We start from the raw sequence: 9,715 nt of genomic DNA, 5'->3' as shown, positions 1-9,715 counted from the left end.
GCCGGCGCAGAGGCTGCCCCGCCTCTCCCCGGAGCCCGGGATTCAAGGTGAGAATCCTCCAGGGCAGGTCCCTCGGGCCAAGGAGTTGGCAGCATGCTGGCCAGCCACCTCGCGCACCTTGAGCCAAAAGCAGATAGGGGCCTGTGGGGGCCTCTGTCCATCTACCAGCGGGTCACCCAGGCCTGCAGAGGGCATCTCTCAGGCTCTCAGGCCATACGGTCATTTCTCTCACCCCCGCACTGCAACCCTGGGCTGGTCCCGGTTCTGTCGGTATCATGGAGTCCAGTGCCGGCTTCCAGATCTTGAATAAAGTGCATCATAAGCTGTAAAGACAAAGTAAGAAGGCCCACAGAGGGTGAATGACATGTCCATGGGCACACGGCTTGATGATGTGTCAAGTTCGCCCTTCCCCAGCTCGGGGAGGCAGGACTGCAGTTCTAGGGCTTGGTACCCTGACCCGCGGCGGGAGCGCAGCGGGAAGCCGGCCAGGGACTGGCCACGGAGCCCGGGCGCCAGTGGGCTGGACGGGAGAAGCCTGGACGCTGCAGGTAGGGGTGGGCCGCGGGCGGCGTTGGCGCCACCTGGTGGCGACGCCTCGCACCTGCGCCCGCGCACCTCTTCCTGGTGCAGAGAAGCCGCCGAGTGTGCGGCGGCGAAGCGGGGCGGTCCCGGCGGAGAGCCCACTCCCCTTCCGGAGATCCTGGGGGCGCACGTGTCGTCCCGGGGCCTCATTCGGAACCGGAGTCACCGGCCTCTGGCCTCACGGATGAGCTTCCTTGCAAACCGTAGGTTGCCTCCAATAGACTGGACTCGGCCTTGGGTGGCTAAGTTGGTTAAGCGTCAACTTCTGCTCAGATCCTGATCTCAAGGTTAGTGGGTTTGAGCCCCAGGTCTGGATCTGCCGCTGTGTGGAGCCTGCTAGGGATTCTCTCTCTCCCTCTCTCCCTGTTCCCCGCCCCCCTCCGCTCGTGTCTCCTCTCTCTCTCAGAATAAGAGCTGGACCCCAGGACCGCCTGATCTAAACCCAAGCGCTGGCCCTGGATTGCTTGCCGGGGCTCGGCTGTGCCCTCCGCACCCCAGGCTCGCCCAGCCCAGCCCCTAGCTTGGGCATCCAGCCCAGGCCTGGAGAAGCTTGCTTTTACATCGCGGGCCACAATCCTGGGATGCTGTAATGACCGTTTCACCCCCGCAAGGGGACTAGAGGCCCAGGGAGCGCCCTCACTTACCAGTGTCCTCTCTGCCCTCCGCTTGGGATGCGGGAGATGCAGAGGGCGGCCAGACCCGTGGCGTCCACATCAGCTCATGTTAGGGACCAGGAGACCAAGGAGGTGGCCGGGGCCGGGCCTCCAAGGCAGGTGTCTCCCTCCCTGTGCCGGGCCTCCGCGTGACCAGGAGTGGGGGTGGGGGCAGCCTGAGGGAGGAACCGGAGGGAGGCGAGCTTTGAAGGGGCAGGACGGGCACTTGAGACCAGGGACGCACTCAGTGACTGAGCACCCGGCCCTCGGACGCGGCCACTGTCCTCGTCTGCTGCATGTGGGGCAGGAACTGAGCGATTTCCTGTTTCCAGATACAAGGCTGGAAGGCCCCCCCCGAAATCCCGCAGACTTGGGGCAGCGGCAGGGGCCAGGCCGGGTCTCTCTGACTCCAGAGCCTTCTCCACACAGAATCGGAAGATCGGAAGGAATCCGAATGATTATCCTTATTTTACAGATGAGGAAACCTTGGCCCCGCGTTAAGGAACTTGCCCAAGGTCACACAGCAAGAAAGTAGCGAGAGTTCCCTCCTGCCTAGAAGCTCTCGTTTCCTCCTCCGTAAGACTGGGACAAGGCGCTGACCTCCCCAGGCTGCTGTGAGCACCGGGTAACTCGAAAAGTGTGAGCCCCCTCCCCCCCCCGGGCGGGTCAGTAGTCCCTCAGTCACGTGGTCTCCTGCTGACATTTTGCAGGAGCCTCATGTCATATTCCAGTATGAAGAGAGCTTCCAGTAAGAAGAGTAGCCAGAAAGATGAGGGGGAAAAGGTGCTCGGACAGTTGAAGGCCCTGCCAATTTCTTCATGGGGACGCCAGCGCCTCCCGTCACTAAGCTGCGGTGGCCCTGCGGGGCCGCCACACACCAGCCGTGCTGTTGGGACCAGCACAGATTTCTGGCGTGGAAGGACCACTGGTGATGCTCGAAGAGATTCCTCAAAACTCTTTTTTTTTTTTTTTTTAAGCTTATTTATGTTGATAGAGAGTGTGAGCAGGGGAGCGGCAGAGAGAGGGGGAGAGAGAGAATCCCAAGCAGGCTCCGTGCACTGACAAGTGCAGAGCCCAGCATGGGTCTCGATCTCACGAACCGTGAGCTCGTAACTTGAGCCGAAATCAAGAGCCTGACACTTATCCGGCTGAGCCCCCATAGGCGCCCTGAGACTCAAACCTCATGCCAAGAGGTGCTCGAGGGAAGACATTGAGATGACTAACAGGTCACTGAAAGAATCTGTATCAACTTTAATGGCAGCCGCAGGACAAAAGGGACAGCACATTGTAGTCCCTGGTGTGTGTGGCGCTGAGGTTTTCATTTCTTTTCCAGTAATTTGGGTCTTCCCAATGAAGGTGATTCGGTAAAGGCTATCTGAGCCCTTGTCAGAGCCCTCATGGAGGTGAAATCAGGAACCAGGGAGGGGACCACCCATCAACTCGGTGGCTGCAGAATGGCCCCGAGGGGACTTCGGAGGCTGGCTTTCGTGAGTCTCCTCCCGTTGGCTTGGCAGCCGTGGCTGCCCTTCCTGCGATAAATAACACCAGCGCAAACTCCTTTGTGCTCGGAGCTCCTCCCTTCGAGCTGTCACCCCAGGATGAATGTGCCCGAGAGCAGAGTCCAAGCCCTGCATCCTCAGATTTCCCTGTCACTTCTGGGGCTTTCTGGCCGCAGGCCAGGACCGCAGTGGGGGCCACGGGTTCCATATTGGATGCCAGGTGTGATGCAAAAGTTTAGGGGGCTCCTAATTTGCATTTCTTTAGCGATGTCCCTGAGGTTGTGCATAGATTCTGGAAGAAACCCCAGGGGTTCCTGGAAAGTGAATTAAGGATAAGGCTTCTATCACAGGAAGAAAGGAATTTTTGTTCTGATAGAATCTGATTAAATCTCCACTTGCCTTATGGTGAAACCCTTTCGCTGAGAATCGAATCCACCTCTGGGAAGGTGCAGGAAAGCAATGTCCAGCTCAGCAGACTTGCAGCAAACAGACTCCCATTTAGTCTCCACCAGACAAGAAACAACACAGTCAGTCAGTGTGCCCAGAAGGCCCCATGGTCCTTTCTCTTCGGCCGGAAGCACACACAACCTATAATAGCGTAGTTTAGTGTCTTTTTTATTTTTTAATGTTTATTTATTTATTTTTGAGAGAGAGAGAGAGAGAGAGAGTGAGCATGAGCCGGGGAGGGGCAGAGAGAGGGAGACACCGAATCCAAAGAAGGCTCCAGGCTCTGCACCCTCAGCACAGAGCCGGACATGGGGCCTGAACCCACAAACCGTGAGATCATGACCTGAGCCGAAGTCAGACGCTTAACCGACTGAGCCACCCAGGTGCCCCTAGTTTAGTTTTTTAAAACAGCTGCAGTTTCGGGGCACCTGGGTAGCTTATTGGTTAAGCATCCGCCTCTTGGTCTCAGTTCAGGGCATGACCTCACAGTTTATGAGTTCGAGCCCCACATCGGGCTCTGTGCTGATGATATGGAGCCTGCTTCGGATTCTGTCTCTCCTCTGCCCCCAAGCCCCCCCCTCCCAAATAAATGTCCTCCAGCTCCCACAGAGACTGAAAGGACACCCCACGCACGAGTGAAACCAGTAACTGCTGGGTTCATGGGCCAAGTAAGCTCAGGTGCAACTTTTCGCCCCAACCTTTCCCACCTGCCCTCAGGTAGCCCTGCGTCTCCTTCAGGGAGGCCTCCGGGAGGAGAACCAATGGGAGTGCAGTGACAGTCCAAGCTGCCGCCTAGGCTCTGTCCTAGGACTGTCACCAGGGCTCCGCCCCGACGGGGGCCACCACCCTGCAGCACCTAGGGACCCGGCCTGTGGTTTTGGTGTGGACAGACATCACTTGGTGAGCCCTTCTTGTGTGATGGCCCCTGAACTTATTTCTACCTCCTCTTTGGTTTGGCTCTGAGATTTCTTCTTCCCCTTCGGTTGCCTGTAATTAGGGGGTTTTAGTTCTCTTAACCTCCTTTGCTTAAGAAAATACTGATGAGGAGGCCGTTTGGTTCAGTTGGTGAGGCCCCGACTTCTGGGGGAGAAACCAACGTTCACAGAGGCCCCTGGGCTTCGTTTGGTTTGTCTGTTGCTGCGGCTGTTGGGTCTTTGGATAAAACCGTCTGTGTTCTCGTTGGAAAGTGGGAAATAAAGTTGGATTCCCAAATGCAGCCCTTTGGGCTGTGTTCTCCAGCTCGGGCCATCTTCTTTTGCAGCACTGCTTGGCCACAGTATTCGTTAGACTCTGGAGGAAAATGACCGATGAATGGATCCATAAATTATGATATTTGAAAATTTGGCCTTTAGGGGCGCCTGGGTGGTTCAGTCGGTTGAGCGTCCAACTTTGGCTCAGGTCATGATCTCACGGTTTGTCAGCTGGAGCCCCGCGTCGGGGCAGGCTCTGTGCTGACAGCTCAGAGCCTGGAGCCTGCTTTGGATTCGTGTCTCCCTCTTTCTCTGCCCTTCCCAGACTTGTGCTCTGTCTCAGACATAATAAATGAATAAACTAAAAAAAATTTGGCCCTTAAATTTTTATTTGCATCTTGTTGTATATTTGCATTTGTGTCCATGTATGCTGTAAACGTGAGCAATCTTCTCTACCTCCAGATGGTGTTGCTAAAATTAATTTGTACAAGAGCTCTATTTAGTTGGTTTAAACGCAAGTGCTTATTAGGGGCACCTGGGTGGCTCAGTTAAGCATCCAATTCCTGATTTTGGCTCAGATCATGATTTCACAGTTTGTGGTTTCAGACCCTGCGTTGGACTCCGTGCTGACAGGGCAGAGCCTGCTTGGGATTCTCTCTCCTCTCTGCCTCTTCCTGTTCTCTCTCTCTCTCTCAGAATAAGTAAATAAGCTTAAAAAAAAAATAAAGGCAAGTGCTTGTAAGATTTGGGGACTTCTAAGACTCAAGTTCACATCATCTGGGAAAATATTTGATATTCGAGCTAAATCAAGGTTGTTGGTTTAATTAAAATGAACATCTTTTAAGAGTTAGCATGAGATGCAGACCTTCTGTTCTGCCATGTTTACTGTAAGTCAGGCAGGCTCAGGTATCTATGTTGACAGATTTGTTAGGAAAAGGAAAAAACTTTACAACTTTGCCTCCTAGTTTTATGGGTAATCTAAACATGATTATTGAGAACAAATAAGCTGATGTAAATCATTACTAACCATAGGTTTATCTGCTGCTTGCTCCTGTTACAGAAAACCTACCAGAACAACAAATAGTTCACAATTACTACTTTTCACTAGAACCTAAGGTTTGTAAGAGTTAAGAATAGATGTAATCATGACTACTGGAAACAATAAGGGAAACAACTCAGGGCACCTGGGTGGCTCGGTCGGTTAAGCATCTGACTTAGACTCGGGTCGTGATCTCATGGTTCATGAGTTCGAGCCCTGCATCGGGCTCTGTGCTGATTGCTCAGAGCCTGGAGCCTGCTTTGGATTCTGTGTCTCCCTCTCTCTCTCTGCTCCTTCCCTGTGCGCACTCTCTCTCTCTCAAAATTAAATATTAGGAAAAGGAAAGTGAGATCAGTTATTTCAAGAGGGAAAATTTAGGACAAAATCTGAACGTCAAAAGCGCAGTTGAGAAAGGTTTGTGAGACGGGCGTGTCTGGAGAAGAATGTGGTTGCGGTCGGGACTGAGGAAGGTCATGGAGCCTGTAAAGCTTATTAAGGACTGATCAGCCCACAAGGCAGGGAAAGAGGAAGAGAGCAGCACCAGGCGGACGTTGAGCAGGTTGAGCAGTGATACACCAGCAGCAGCCTCCGCTGATTCTCGGAAGTTGGATCCGAAAGTTGGATCACCCTTCAGAACCATCTTAAACGGGGGCAAAAGGCTGGGCTTTCACACCCTCCTGTTGGATAGTCATTGGATATGGCCACCTGGGAAGAGGACGTGACCTTGGCAAGGCAGCGGTATTCGGTCAAGGTCATCCCTGATGGTGTCAGACTGCTGAGCATTGCTGGCCACGTTCCTACAGCTGAGAGCCCTTTGCTCCTGGTGGGGGTTCTGGTCAGCACGTCCCAACACCCACAACTCAGATCCACGTGGGGCCCGCGGGGCCTAGTCCCAGTAAGCATATAGCAACGTGGGGGGGAGGGGGGGAACGTAGGGAAGGGAAAAGGAGGGACTGCATACATTTTTCTAAAGGTTCATCTTATTGTTGGGGTGCCTGGCTGGCTCGGTTGGTGGAGCTTGTGATTCTTTTTTTTTTTTTTTTAATATTTATTTATTTCTGAGAGAGAGAGAGTGTGTTTGTGTGAGCAGGGGAGGGCCAGAGAGAGAGGGAGACACAGAATCTGAAACAGGCTCCAGGCTCTGAGCTAGCTGTCAACACAGAGCCCGATGCGGGGTTCGAACCCACAAACCGTGAGATCATGACCTGAGCCGAAGTCAACACTTAACTGACTAAGCCACCCAGGTGCCCCGGAGCTTGTGATTCTTGATCTCAGGGTCATCAATTTGAGCTCCACGTTTACTTAAAGTAGACTTTAAGTAAACAAGTTTACTTAAGTTTACCTTAAAACAAACAAATAAGTTTTAAAAAATTCATCTTGTTGGAATAGATGAGGTTTAATATCAGAAGTACACCGGTATAAGACTGGAATTTGTTGTTGTTGTTTTCCTGTGTTAAAATGATAGTTTTCGGGTCAGCTGGCTGGCTAAGTCGGTGGGACATGAGACTCTTGATCCCAGGGTCATGAGTTTGAGCCTCACACTGGGTGTAGAGATTACTTAAAATCTTTAAAAAAATGATATTTTTCTTAGTTATTGGTCTACTCTTAAGAAATTGTAAACAAAGTTGTGGGTTTCTTTTTTAAATCTTTAATGAAATCTTCCAAGAAAAACAAAGTTTTCCATGTTTTACCTTTGATTAAAGTTGAATCTTCTCAATATTGAAAGAGCTAAGTTTTGCTAACAACTATATAACTCTCTGTATTTGCCTTTAGAATCTCTTAATGCCACTTTAGCTAAATAGATAAGAAAGATTATTACGTTTTGTAATGATCCGTAATCTTACTTAAGCCTGTGCTTTAAAACGTTCTGATACTTCTGACCACCTTCCTAGAATTCAACTTCTAAATGAAGTGTTTTTTCTTTTCTTGACTTAGTTGGTATGTCAAATTATATGGGAAGCATCATCAAATAAGTGAGGCTAGACTTTCAGAGGTGATGGCACGGGTGAATGGTTTAACTGTTCCAGAAATTCCTAAGGTTTTGCTATGTCCTGGTTTAATGTCATTACTTGTAATTCTAATGATTAAAGTGTTATGTGTCACAGAAGTACCCAAATTTCCTTGTCAATCACATTGTAATGAACTCTAACAAGATCGTTAGCCACAGTCAGTTTTGAGTCCTTTGTCATTTGCTGCTGTTGTTTGGGTCTGATGCTCTTGCAAAAATGTTTTAGCTTTAAGGAGATTCATGGAGAGGACTCTTGACAAATACAGCTCTCTGATAATCTCTGGAACTAACGGGAAGACTGCATTCAAACAAAATGAGAATTAATAACGGGACTGGAATAACTAAGGAAGGGGCGTTGTTTGAGCAAAGTCTCAAATGCTAAAGAAAGTTCTTGAAATAATGACAAATGCATGTTCCTTCTGTACATTGGAGGAGATTTTGTTGGCAAGAGCAAGAGACAGAAAAAAAGATTTCCGAGGATGGGTGTGAGCATGGAGCATTGATGAGAGTTCTTACTTAAAGACTTTTATGCCCATCCAAGAGATTTAAGCTGAAAACCTGTTTAAACTCATTGTCAACTCGCTTTGCTATGCCGTTTTTGCTCTTGAACTTGTTAAAGCAGGTTTAGCATTAGCACTCTTTGGGGGAAGCCAAAAATATGCAGATGACAAAAACAGAATTCCGATTTGAAGAGACCTGTGTGTCCTCATTGTGGGAGATCCAGGCTTGGGAACCAGCCCAGTGCTGAGGGCTGTGTGCAGCGTTAACTCCGCACGATGTGTTTGACTGTAACTTTTTCTTTCTTTTTTATTTTTTTTTTTAAATGTTTTATTTATTTCGGAGAGAGAGAGCACATGAGCAGGGGAGGGTCAGAGAGAGAGGGAGGCACAGAATCCGAAACAGGCTCCAGGCTCCGAGCTGGCAGTCAGCACAGAGCCCAATGCGGGGGGCTCGAACCCACGAACCATGAGATTGTGACCTGAGGCCAAAGTCGGACGCTTAACTGACTGAGCCACCCAGGCGCCCCTTGACTATAACTCTTTCAAAAGCTAGTCCTGGAGATTTTGCTTTGGAAGCTGCTGCCCTGGTATTTGGTGATCAAAGTATTTGTGAAATAGATCAATTTGATAAGATGGGTAATCAGCATGAAGCCTGGTTAGATTACGGAGCAGCAAAGCATCGAGGCTGGCATGGCTTGGAGCCTCCCTGCGAGAACTTCCAGGATTCTGCTGCAGGTCCGGTGGAGGACACTACAATAGAGACACAGTTTGGGGCGCCTGGCTGGCTCAGGAGGAAGAGCATGGGGCTCTGGATCTCGGGGTCATGAGTTCAAGCTCCACGTCGGGTGTAGAATTTACTCAAAAATAAGTAAATAGCCTCTAAGAATTAAAAAAAAATTTTTTTTTTTGAGAGAGATGGCGAGTGAGGGAGGGGCAGAGAGAAAGAGGGAGACAGAGAATCCCAAGCAGGCTTTGCACTTGTCAGCGAGGAGGCTGATGTGGGACTTGATCTCATGAACTGTGAGATCATGACCTGAGCCGAAACCAAGAGCTGGATGCTTAACCGACTCAGCCACCCACGCGACCCAGCCTCTGAGAATTTAAAAAGGGAGTGTGCCTTGCAGTCCAGATTTGACTCGGTCCTTCTATGTTATACTACAAGTGAGAAGCTTGACCACTTACTGGCTGAACATGCAATTTCTGCACTAAGAGCTGGAAGACAGAGAACCATATGGTCATATGAATAGTCCAGATTCAACTACTTCTGCACTTGACTGAGTTGCTTTCTTTTTTTAAATGTTTATTTTTGAGAGAGAGCAAGAGCGAGCAGGGAAGGGGCAGAGAAAGAGAGAGGGAGACAGAATCAGAAGCAGGTTTCTTGCTGTCAGCTCAGAGCACGACACGGGGCTTGAACCCACGAACTGTAAGATCATGACCTGAGTGGAAGTCAAATGCTCAACTGATGGAGCCGCCCAGGTGCCCCCTTGAAGTGGTTTCTGATAAAACATTATCAGAAAGATTCAAGGTGGCTCCTGGAGGAACACTAGATCCAGTTCCCCACCAGCTGTGCTTGGCAGTATGTCTGCCTGACGCCATCCCCAGATGCTGCTCAAATTCCTCAGGATTTTTACCTGGAGCTCTGGAAACAAAGCCAGTGGTTAGATGCCTCGCCAGGCACCACGAGGCAGCTGGAGCCTCCGATTTGCCTAAAAGAGGAACAAGCAAGGTTGGAATGGAGAGAGGAAGCAACCAGACGAGATGCCAGGGATTGCGATTTTATTAACTTCTGCAGATTTG

General features: G+C 50.3%; 1 pseudogene; it reads left to right on the top strand.

The window, feature by feature from the left end:
- The first annotated feature begins 364 nt into the window (after window positions 1-364).
- Window positions 365-8,677, top strand: LOC120230953 (annotated as a pseudogene).
- Window positions 8,678-9,715: the final 1,038 nt, after the last annotated feature.

Source organism: Hyaena hyaena, unplaced genomic scaffold, assembly GCF_003009895.1.
Source record: "Hyaena hyaena isolate Hyena2069 unplaced genomic scaffold, ASM300989v1 scaffold_3, whole genome shotgun sequence".
Taxonomy (NCBI): Eukaryota; Metazoa; Chordata; class Mammalia; order Carnivora; family Hyaenidae; genus Hyaena; species Hyaena hyaena.
This window is presented reverse-complemented; position numbering and strand designations above follow the sequence as displayed.